This window comes from Protomyctophum parallelum (genome assembly GCF_964188405.1).
Source record: "Protomyctophum parallelum genome assembly, chromosome: 8".
NCBI lineage: Eukaryota > Metazoa > Chordata > Actinopteri > Myctophiformes > Myctophidae > Protomyctophum > Protomyctophum parallelum.
This window is the reverse complement of record NC_139703.1, coordinates 16,767,560-16,780,242: the sequence shown is the minus strand read 5'-3', so window position 1 is coordinate 16,780,242 and position 12,683 is coordinate 16,767,560. Positions and strand designations below refer to the sequence as shown.

At 41.4% G+C, this 12,683-nt stretch overlaps 1 protein-coding gene across 1 annotated transcript in view; it reads right to left on the bottom strand.

The window, feature by feature from the left end:
- Window positions 1–3,530, bottom strand: part of eya2 (EYA transcriptional coactivator and phosphatase 2) — a 42,388-nt gene extending 38,858 nt beyond the window's left edge. The window contains 1 exon segment of the mRNA XM_083771998.1: window positions 3,272–3,530. The gene's annotated coding sequence lies outside the window, so the exon portion shown is untranslated.
- Window positions 3,531–12,683: the final 9,153 nt, after the last annotated feature.

Below are 12,683 nucleotides of genomic sequence, written 5' to 3'. Positions count from 1 at the left end.
ATAAACCCAGTTAAATCCAAATGTAAAAAAAGAATTGTGGTTTATTTTAACACACCATGCAGACACAGTGTGAACTCCAACCTACAGTATGTTAAAAAATAAAGAATTTCCTTGTTCTAAGAACTCAATCATCATGTCACAATAATAACCAAAGAACCCAACAACATAGTGAACAAAGCCTTCAGCTGACTACGATATTGCAGAGGCTGCTTATACTGTGTATAGCTCTTGGAGGCAGTGACTATCAATTCATCTCTCAAACCCAGGAGATGGGTGGACTGCAGAGTTACCACAGGGACAAGCTGGGCTAGGCCTGCTGAGACCCAGAGTTCAAGTCCTCTATAGACTCTCTACACACTGACTCCCAGAGGAAGACAGAGAGAAACCGAGAAAGAGAGAGAGAGAGAGAGCGGAATGGGGAGTGCGCTATAAAGACACAAAGGGCTTAAGGCAAGCCGTGAAATATAATGAATTTGGTGCGAGATAAAGTCAGGAAGAGCAGCACTTCCTATGAAAATATTTATCATTCCACAAACTTTTGGCTACAGAGGGGTTTGGAATTAATTCGTGTTTTCTTAAGAGGGGGTGCCTTTGCACTACAGGATGGGGAATTCTCCACACAGCCCAAGACTTTTTGGGCCCGCCGCTTATTCACAATTTATTAGAGCTAGTAATAGGAACCATGAAGGCAGAGAGAGAGAGAGAGAGAGAGAGAGAGAGAGAGAGAGAGAGAGAGAGAGAGAGAGAGAGAGAGAGAGAGAGAGAGAGAGAGAGAGAGAGAGAGAGAGAGAGGGTCCGTGGCCAGCCAAGGAGAACGAGTCCAGAAATGGGGCCTAATGTTATTAGGAGACGAAACAGAGTGTTAAATCAAGCACGCCCAGGCACACACTGCCTTCGGTATGTGGTCTGAAGCCTCCTGACTGCTACCACCACCCCCCCAAACTCCTCCTGACGGTTATTTGTGGTGGGGGGTTATATTATAATACAGGTATTGAGGTGGAATCTGTGGAAATTTACAATCTGTCACATGCAGGGCCTGATACAGCAACCATCTCTGATAATAATAATAATAATAATGGACCAGTCTCGCCATGCGGCCATGGCCTCCTCCCCCCCTCCCTCCCCTCCAGGTTTATCTCAGGTAATTGGCACTGACAAAGGGATATATACATCCAAATTCTGTTAAGGAAGGCGGAAATGATATGACATTTTAGAGAAGCTGTATATGGGAAACACATTTCGGTGTGGCTCGTCGTGTACATTTCAAAATGGAGGGATGTGTTCGTCGTCTCATGGCCTGAAGCGATGATGATACTAGCCTGTGGCTGAAGAAGTGATAGACCTACATGCACTGGGAGAGTACCTATATATGTTCCCCAGGTTCTATGTTCCCCACGTACCCCACAAAAAAGGTTCTTTGTTCCCCACTTAGAATAAACCTAAACTAGAAATCTAACCTAGTCATTTTTGTAATTCTAGGAAGACTAAAAGTATTTTAGCAACTTACTTACTTTTAGTAGCAAATTCTGATTTAAGCTCAGTCTTTGAACAATTCATTGAACTTTAGGCCTGCATAGCTGGCTACTTAAACTATCTAGTCTTAGCCAACAAAAAAATGAACACTGGCATAAAATAAAATAAAACATAATTGCTCAGACTCTTCTTCACCTAACGCTAACCCTAAGGTAAGTTGGAAACATAGAACCTATAGGGAACATAGGGATGAGCCCCATGCGATCTATACTGTTGCTCACTCACCAAGGAAGAAGGATTGTCTCCACAGGTGAAATATCACCACTGAACTTTCCACACGTTGACTGTTATTTAAATTAAAAATAGTCACAAACAATGTTCTGCACTGTTGGAGATTCTGACATGAGGATTAAGCTTGAAGTATAGCCTGACACAGAGATAATGTAATAAATAAAACAAGATTGATATAAATCACTTTTTCATGTTGCTGGTTTGGGTCCCCCCCCCTCCCCAGTGTTTTTGTTTTGCTTTTGTTTGTTTAAAGTTTAGTTTTTTTGTGTGTTATCTCCATGCAGGTCAGGATGAAGAGAGTCATACTAGGGAGGGAGAAAGATCAACCTCTTATAGTCTGGTCTGGTCTGTAATGATAGCAAAGCGTTTAAAGTTGATTTGAATGGCTAGCAAAACATAGGAGTCAGTCTCCCTTCATGACTGAAGGCATGAAGGGGTCCTTGAAAAATATGAATACCCGCCTTTGAAAAATGCTTAGCGTGGCTCCCTTAAATTACTTAATTATGTCCCTCGCTGCTGCAGGGGGGGGGGGGGGGAGTCGCAGCGATTTCGGGGCAATCTTCTGTACTCAAGCCAAGCAAAAGTGTTGGAAGGATTCAACAGCCACCAAGAAAAACAAAAGGCCTCAAACTGAATTGGAAAATGTGTGAGTCCGGGATCCCTCATACATTCCCGTTTCACTCACTCTGCACTGACTGTGCACACTAATATGGCCTATACACAACACAAGTCTAATTGATTGATTTGTTGCACTTCAATAAGCCCGAATAAATTACCTTATTAAACAAGTATTTACTATGAGCAATTAAGCTATACAAATCTAATTACCACAATGTAAAATGTAGCCATGTTGCTATATTAACAAATTGAGTGTTTTTAGCGTAGCCTATTACAAAATAGAAAATATTACACAAAATGAAATTTAAATGTATAGGCTATTATTTTCTAATCTGGACAGTAGGCTATAAAAGCAGCAGTTTACCTTCATGCACACCAATTTACTTTAGATCTGCTAAACAAACACACAAACTGCTGAGGTATAGGCTATTTAGTTTAATTTATTTCAAAACATGCAATGTGTAATAGCCAAATTATAGCTTAGCAATTAAAAATATTTGGGTCAAAATGCTTTGTAAAATGAATGAATACATTTAAAAACAAATCATTTAATAAATAGATTGTTTGTTGTTGTTAGGAATCTATATAAAGGCAATTATTTGTCACTTAAATAAAATGTGGATAAATATGGATATGGAGTTGTACTTGTACTACTATTAGGCTTGGTGGTTTCATTCCAAGTTTCCAACTAAAAACAATAAAGTATTTTAGTTTTAAAGACAAGAAAGGAAAACCCTGGGATATAGGCTACGGTACGTTAGTTGTTTCTATATCGATAATATAACCTACAGTTCATTTAAAACGTATTGCGCTTATTTAAATAAGGCATACCAATGCATTTGACAAAAAAAAGAATGGTAGATACCGGTATATGTGAGAATTTTCTTACCATAATTCAGAGAGCAGCAGATGCGGAAAAAGATGTCCGATTATCACTCAAAACAATCACCTCTCCATGCCCAGAAGCGACCTCGATCCTCTCCTCGCTGACTTTTACACACTGTCTCAAACTAAAGTCGTCCTCTGTGTGTGTGTGTGTCAGTGTGAGAAATCACCTTAAACACCGTTTAGTTCAGCTGCTCTCTCTCTCTCTCTCATCAAAGTGAACACCGAGGAGAAGGAGTGAATGTTTGCTGCTGCTTGCTCGTTTTCTCTTCTAGTGTTTGTGATGTCGACTCGACTGGACTTGACAGCTTTCTGTACAACCTCTCTCTCTCTCTCTCGACTCTCTCAGCGCTCGCTCTCTCTCTCTCCCTCTCTCTCTCTCCACCTTCAGGAGTGTGTGTTTTGCTCCAGCGGTAGTGGTTGGTGGGGAACAGGGGGAAGTGATGGTAAAGTAGGCAAACTATACTGGAGCCTTAAATGACAGATATTTTTTTTGGGGGGGGGGGGTTCCTCCTCCTGAGGGTACGGAACACAGACGTGTGTGCGTGCGTGCGTGTCTGTGTGTGTCTGTCTGTGTGTGTGTGTGTGTGTGTGTGTGTGTGTGTGTGTGTGTGTGTGTGTGTGTGTGTGTGTGTGTGTGTGTGTGTGCGTAATACAAAAAAAGACAGGCAGGAGCCAGTTCTCAATCGATCACGCCTCCTCCTCAATGAATTCACTTAACAAAAAGCCACCGAGGCGTAGCATATGGGGCTATGGGCTCTTCTCTTCTTCTTTATCTTCTCTATGATCTCTCCTATCCTTTAAAGCTTTGTTTTGGTCGAGAGGGCTCTTCTCTTCTCTTTCTGTCTGTGTGCCGCCGCGTGTTTACATAACGAAGTGAGCTCGAGGAGCTACCATTCACCCCTAAACCCTCTGAAGGTGTTGACTCCACTCTCCACACTTCACATAGCAGGAGGATTTATCATTCAGTGGGAAATAATGACTCAAAGGCTGCTGACAGCTTTATCAAGCATAATGGCCCGTGTTTGCTATCTTTACTTTATCTCCCCCCCTCTCTCTCTCTCTCTCTCTCTCTCTCTCTCTCTGTGTGTGTGTGTGTGTGTGTGCATTCGTGCTCGTTTATGCATCTAATCCTCTTAATTAGGGTCTTATCTATGTTAATGATTTTAGTTTATCAGTGGGGATGATTAGTCTCATTCAAGGGCCAATATCCTGGTATGGGAAGTGTGAACATATATAGGCTATATAAACTAGACACCATATAAACATCAACAGATAGATATTGTATAGGATAGCATATTTATATTTTTATAATATAATATTTATAATAATATATTTTTAATGTCAAAGCATAATCACCTGCTGTAGAGGGAATGTCGGGTCTCTTTAAAGGTTATTTAAACAGGCCTTAATTGTGGATGTAACAATTGCGTAGCACTTGCCCTAGGCCTAGCCTCTACGACCTTGCAGGCATATGCAAAGGCTAAACCTATGTAATTTAGATAGCATATTACGTAGACATAGCAATCTATAGTGTATACTTATAGGTTCATTGTACAGATTTTCTATTGTTAGTCGCATGATATGTTCTTAGCTTATTTCTATGTATTTGATGTATTAGGCTACCTGCGTGTTGTCATTGCTTAATTTATGTAAGTCGTTTTGCTAAATGCCCAAATTGTAAATTGTAACAATTATCAAGGTGCCACCTCATTTTGTCAGACATTTGGTGCTACAATGCACCCAACCTGCTATAAGAGCATGCAGGTAGGTACATGGTGCATGCATAAACACGCTGTATTTCTGGGCCTGTGTGTGTGTGTGTGTGTGTGTGTGTGTGTGTGTGTGTGTGTGTGTGTGCGTGTGTGCGTGCGTGCGTGCGTGTGTGTGCGTTTCTGTAACAGAAGGAGCTTTGGAGGTCAGAGGCAGGCACAGGAGGAAACAGCGCTCAGCTGCGAGGCCAACAGGATGCTCTCCCTGACGAGGTCCTCAACACCCTCGGTGCCACCCAGACATGGATACCCCAGAGCACCTGGAAGAATGTTTCATCCGCAGGAAAAAGTTGGTATCTCTGAACTTTCCATGCAGTCCAAAGAAAGCCACATCCTTGTTGGCACAGACTTCATGCAAAAGGTTAAAACACGTGCTTTCCAACTTTGACTAAAAAACACAATGAGACAAGTAATTGTTTAACCACTTGAACACGATATACTTTGTTGTCGACCAGGACTGCTAGGGTTCATATTAGCAGGTCTAGAAGCTTGTAGAATGTGGACTGGACGTATTGTTTTATGAGAATGTAAATACAGTGCTCATGTAACACCCAGGATTCGAACTTGGTTCTCCCTCGTGTAAAGTCAACATGTTATAAACTACACTAGCTAATGGGAATTTAGCCCATGATTAGGTCATCAGGCTCTGAGCCACTACTGCTTTGACCCATAGGCGCCGCGCCGGAGAGGGGATTTGGGTCTGAATGTCCCAACACTATTGGGGAATGACTGGTTGGTCTATTTATTTATAAATGTTTCTCTGTTTCCTGGTGTTGCGCAATCCTCGTACTTGTGTATTGGCTGCTGCTGCATGCCTGTCTCTCGCCACAATGACCATTCTACCCTAGTAACTGACCATTCTACCCTAGTAACTGACCATTCTACCCTAGTAACTGACCATTCTACCCTAGTAACTGACCATTCTACCCTATAGTAACTGACCATTCTACCCTAGTAACTGACCATTCTACCCTAGTAACTGACCATTCTACCCTATAGTAACTGACCATTCTACCCTAGTAACTGACCATTCTACCCTAGTAACTGACCATTCTACCCTATAGTAACTGACCATTCTACCCTAGTAACTGCAGTTGCTCTCTAGTCTCAACTCTCAATCTGGAATATTGTCCTCCCACTTTTACATCCAGTTGTTGGCTACTAGGGATGGAATACTATACCAATTCGATATGTAGTTTGCGATACTTTATGTATTGAGATTCTATAAATATTCAGATTTAATATTAAAATCTGTTAACTTTTTAAATAGCCTAATGGACCACGAATAACAGTTAATTCATACCCATACCTGCAATGATATTCTGTATCATTAGTAAGTAAAATGTTTCATAAACTGAGCAGGTGCTGCATGAATGTGCACCGTTGCTAATAATATTACATAATTCTGCTTACGTTCTTACTCCCTAATTTATATTTATAGGCAATAGGTTCTCAAAACTGTCAAACATGGAAATGTTGAATGTGCTATTTCAGTATCAATTTAATTTCTATGTAACCAACAATACAAGTTGGGTCATTATGGCAATTATAAACATACTGTTTATAATTGCTATTCATACAGTGAGTGAATAGATTGCTTACCCGATTCCTATTTGTTATGTTATAACGAGCTTATGGTGAGTAAATTGCTGGGATTCAGCTGCCTGTTCAGTAAATGGAAGTTAAAAAGAAAACTATTAATGATAAACTACATACATTACAAGCAGGCTGAGCCTTTAGAATGATTACCATACAATACATCAGGGGTGCCCAAAAGGTACATTGCGATCTACCAGTAGATCACAAAGGATATATAAATTACACACTTGAATTTAGGTGACTTGATTGACATAAAAAAGGCAGCTCAAACCAGCAATGCAATACTTAGTTTGTTTTCAATAATGTTGTGCACAAATGTCAATAGCATTACAAAGCACAACCGTACAAATCCATTGGCCCCTCTATTTCCCATTACAAATGTGTATGTCGTAACACCAGCGCTGCTATTCCAAAGCCCCCTCAGGTACATTTTTTAACTACTTTCAGCAATGGGGTCATTTTCTTTATGGGTATATTGAGGGTCATTGTGAAAGTAGCTCTCAAGTGAAAAAAGTGTGGGCACCGCTGCAGTACATAGTGTATGTGATTTATAGAGTGAACGTGCAAACTCACTGATGATCATCTTCAATGGCATATTGAATGATCATAACTTAACAGCACGATTATGATTCATTGTCATGCGTCTTTCCCATTGGAACCAGAGTGATAAAACCATCCAAAGCACTATATGATAATGGAAATGTCTACATGTGCAGTGCACACAATATCCACCTACACGCTCGCTCAATTTCTCCAGAAAAAAAATGGGAGATATGTAAAAACAATTAAGTGAAAGGACATTCAAAACTTAATGGAACAATCCCTCGGCATTACGTTGCAGCATTCTAGCACCCGACTGACAATGGCTCTGGGAAGTACCGTGACGGAGACAAGATGAGCAAGTCTGACTCCTCAGAGCAACAGGCAGGCAGGGCCAGTTCTTCCATTCTTCCACTGGAATGTGTGGTGGAGAAATAAAAGCTGCCATTGTCTCTCTCTTCCTCTGACTGTCTTAAGCCGGCCAGCGGTCCTCACAGACACAGCCGTTGTCACACTGTCTCATGTCACTGTCATGTCCACATACTTCCTTCCTTTGTGCGGGAAAGAAAAATGTTTTCTCGCTTGCTCGTAATCTGTCTTATCCAGGATGGCATCACTAGAATAGGGTGATTCATGTATTATATCCTTGTGGTTGGGCATACATCTAATTTGAAACTGTTACTTTTCTTTCTAAAGTATAGTTTTAGGCACAAGCTCTAGCACAATACTTCATTATAAAATCCAAAGACAGACTTGCAGATCTACAAGCTCATAACGTGTTGTAAACCTTATGAGTATCTAGATCAGCAATTTCACAGATTGTTGCTGTCATACGATGTAAAAAAAAATGTAAATGTGGAGATTCAAAGTTTCTGCCTGACAGCGACAATATAAGACATTTTCAACGGAGAAGGAGATGGAGAAATGGTCTTAACTCTGACCTCCGACTTTGAAAGCTATCACTTTGGGGGCCTTTTGAAGTGTGGGGTTAGAACATTTCGTCGTGTGCAACCTGTCAATTCCGCGATCTCACGTAAGCACGATTAGGCCCACGCTGAGGGATTCAGAGAGAGAATGAGGAAAAAGCGAGGGAGAGGGAACATAAACACGAGGCAGAGATGAACGTAATATTACACCTTCCTAGGGCGTTAACGCCATGTGGAAGGAAGCTAGGGGTGTAATAACCGCCACATCTGTGTCTATATGTCTCCCCTCCACTAGGCCCCAACAGCTAGCCTTCCATCGTCCAAACACCCCATCCCGTTCCGACCGATGCCATGGTATCACCAACACTCACACTCACACGTCAAACTCAACTCCTGTCCTCAAGCCTATGCCGGCCTCTACACCCCCAAACTGCACACCCATTCTCCTCAGCCCCTACAATTCACTCCTACTTCTTCATTCTATCTATTCTTTGGTTTGTTTCAACCAATTATTACTGTACTTCCCCCTCAACGTTTCCCTTTTTTCAGAGTTGGAAAGGGCTGGTAATACAGAGCAGATTCACTGATAGCTCAATGTGTAACTCCACATTTGTGTTTAAGAGTAATTCTGGTAAATTGTAAAAGAGTATGTCAAACAAACAAACAAACAAACGTAAGATTTTAATCAAATGTAAGTTATCTGTCGTAAAAGTGTTTTGTAGTTGTACATTTCAAGACCTGTATACATTTTACTTTATTACAAACTGAAATTAAGAGACACAATTGAGCGCACGATACTGTGTATAATTCAACTGACCCTATACCCTATGAAGGGTAGGATTTATACTTAAATAGCCTGTCTACATGGTCACAAGATGCCGCAGTGTTGTGAGCATGTTGTGAGCTTGTAGATCTGCTCTTTTCTGTACACGCCACTGACGCCAGTGTCGGTGTCGCACAACCAAGCAGGCACGTGCAGAGAGTGTTAGAGGGGCAGGGGCTGAAATCCCATAAGAGGACACTTTTGGCCCAAAATAGCTGATCTACAAGCTCACAACGCGTCGCAGCGTTGTGAGCGTTGAGAGCTTGTAGATCAGCTATTTTCGGGGCGCAACTCTTTATCTACTGGAGATGCGGTGTACGATGCGGTGTACGATTTCAAAACAAATTAGTTCAGGAGACTTCGGGAGAAAACTAACAATTCTCCTGAATGCTGCCTTCCGGTATGGCATGGAAGGAAAGCATTTGCATTTCTTTCACCATAGTAAATGCTGTATTCGTGGTCTGGAAAGGGCAGTTGTTTTACAGACGGGTAAAAGGGCAGGGGCTCAAGCCCCCTTTGATATCTATGTGTGCACGTCCCTGCAACCAAGTACATTAAGTATAAACTGTATAAGTCAGGGTAACCATAGAGGCTGGAAAACAAACACACAAAGTCTGGAAAGGTTCTTTTCCAAATGGAATATGTTACAGATCACCAGTGACTTGCATAAAATTGTAACAGGAAACACAATCCACTTGAGTAGTCAAACTCATGTAATACAACCATATTGTGTTGTCACACTATACAGCTGTAAATGAATCACCTTTCACAGGCTGTATTTTTGATTTGTTTTGATTTAGTGTTTTGTCTTTTAATCATGGGCATAGCAGCATCCTCCATTTATAGAAATATGTAAAAGTAATGTTCCCTTCAACTGAGCTATCCAGGAAATGATCCCCTATTTTATCAGGTATAATGCTAATCTGATGATTATTGGTAACTGCCATACATTTGACCTTGCACATATTTGCCCACGCAAGTGGACACGTTTGCACGGAGAGATGTAAAGACACACACACACACGCACACACATAATCACCCTCCGTAGTGGCCCCCATGTCTCAGGAATGTGGGAATGATTGCCTTAATTTTTATAAAGCGGACGGCTTCCTTTGGTTCAATTTTCACCAACACTATAAAAAGGCAGCAGTTGTAAGGCCAGCGAGTGAGCCCATCTGGTTTTGCCATCGCCAGGGCCTTTAATGACCAGGTAATAAAAGTTCAATTTGACAGAAATTACAACAGATGTTTCAGGCGGTAAACCTCAGATAGAGCTGAAGCCACAGCAGAAAAAGAGACCTGCAGAAGCCATGCCCCACTGGCCGGATAGACTCAATATTAAGACTGTTAATGTTCATACAGTACCGGCTACAGTAGCGGCCCCTCTACAGATATGAAGTCCCCTGACCCATATTAACCACTTGAGGCCTATACCGTATACTTCATTGTGTGGGGAATAGTGAAAATAGGCAATGCGCAAGCTCACATGTCGCGTTGCAACTCTTTCTTTCTTCTGACAATCTTTGCCTATAATGACATGCCCGAAAGGGATGCCAGGTTGAAAGTGGTTAATACTATGAGATAGTAAACAAATAACAGTGTCGCAGTAGTCGTTTTCTTCATGCAGTATTTTTTTTAAATTTATTTATTTTTATAATCACATATCTCTGCTGTCGGGAAGAAACCACTTAACTCCAGGAAATGAAAAATATTTTTTTTTCCAGGAAATGAAGAAAACCTTATATTTTTAAAACAAAGCAGTACTGCCTCATCAAAGTTGGTGTTGTGATTTTATATATATCGTCAATTACTTCCATGAGAGGGGGAGAGGTGGTGGAGTTAGTTGCTTTAGCAGACAGTTTGAGGGTCCAATGGAGTTAAGAGCTTTAAATTACTACTTTTCATTGGTTCAATATTTCCCGACACAACACACAGACGTGAAGGGTGTTCATTCAATACTTTGTCTTTTAAAGGTACATTCAGTGATTTCACTTAATTCAAATATCACTTCTTTTTTTGTTTTGTTGTGTTAATCCCCCCTACCTCCCTACTCCCTCCCTGCTGACCATATAAGGAGTTCCTCCCTGTCCCCAGTTAACCCCCAGGGGTAAAAAAACCCCGTAGGTTTTGTTTTTGGCTAGGTGGCCCAGCCTTCATCCAATCAGGATCGAGCGGGGATGGGCCTTGGTGTGTGTGCTGTTGGCCTGTTGCGTGTCCCCCCACTGTAGTGCGTGCATGTGCACATCTTGTGACCGGGCATCCTCCATTATAGAAATATATCAAAGTAATCTTCCAATAAACATTTATGCAAAAAGTTAATAAATAAATCCAAAACCTCAAAAATGTAGTTACTAGGTGTTTTCCTCCCGACAGCAACGATATTTCGTTGTTTTCACATTGTCTGCCCTGATGAAGGTCTTAACGACCCAAAACGTAGAACAAAGTTCATAACAGTGTGTGTGTGTGTGTGTGTGTGTGTGTGTGTGTGTGTGTGGCGGGTCCTGACAGTTTGTGTGTGTGTGTGTGTGTGTGTGTGTGTGTGTGTGTGGCGGGTCTTGACAGTGCATGTGCATGTGTGGCGGGTCCCATTCTTTGTTATTCAGAGATCCCCTTTTGAGTATAATAATGCATTTGGTCCAACGCAGCCTGTCAGCAACCTTTGGAAGTGTGCATTGGCCTTTAAAAAAATGTGTGTGTGTGTGTGTGTGTGTGTGGGGGGGGGGGGGGGGGGGGGGGGTAGGAAGAAATAATAGAAAAGAGATAGACAGGAAAAGAGATACAGGCAAATAGTAGTAGTAGCAATAACAATAATAATAATAATAATGAATGAAATAGTGTCAGACAATGTGACCTTAAAATGTGTTAGCTAACAACACAAACAATTAATGCAATCCATAAAACTTCACCTTGTGAGTCACTGGTCCACCCCCCCCCCCCCCCCCCCAGATAGGGGTGTTGCCCATATACGATATTAACCATTAGTCATCTCATCTGTTCACTGTGGATGAATTCTCGACTCTAATCCCAGCTGTCATCTTGTCTCAACGACATGATCACTATAACAGTTCGCTGTGTACCTACATAAGCCAATTAAAGTCAACCCTCATGCCAGCCATTGATTCATTCACAGCTGAACCGTGTGAAAATGGGTGCTCGATCCGTCAGCAAATCTTCTCACCAAATCCCGGGGAAACTGTCTGTGATACAGAATAAAAAAAACGCACAGGTCTGTCAGCGGAAGTGTGGAATTGAATGTCCTCGGGGCAGGTATTCATTTCGCTCTTTTGCTTGTTTTCCCATGCGCACACAAACCCGAACAAAATGTCTGTGTCAACCTGTGTGAAAATAGTTTACATTTCTGCCCTGCGTATTGCTAGTCAACCGTGACACAACACAGACGGTATAAAGTAAACACACAACACTAATCTGAGCTCGCTTTCAGCAATCACATTTCCCGTTAATAAAGGACAATACCACTATAATTAAAAAATATATATATTGTTTAAAACCCGTTTGGGCCTGCCATGACGTCGAAATAAAATAAAAAATCTTCAAAGTCCTGACAGTTTTCTGAAAAACCTTATGTTTCAGTGGTGCTCAATATTTCATGAACCCCAAAAAATATATGTAATATGCCTCCGCCCCCCCATCTGAAAATATGTTGTTCCAGGGACCTGCCCAGAAGCAAAGATTTGAGTTAAAATGTTCACTCTGTAATAATATATATTCAAAGATTTGAGGCACATTTTCACGATT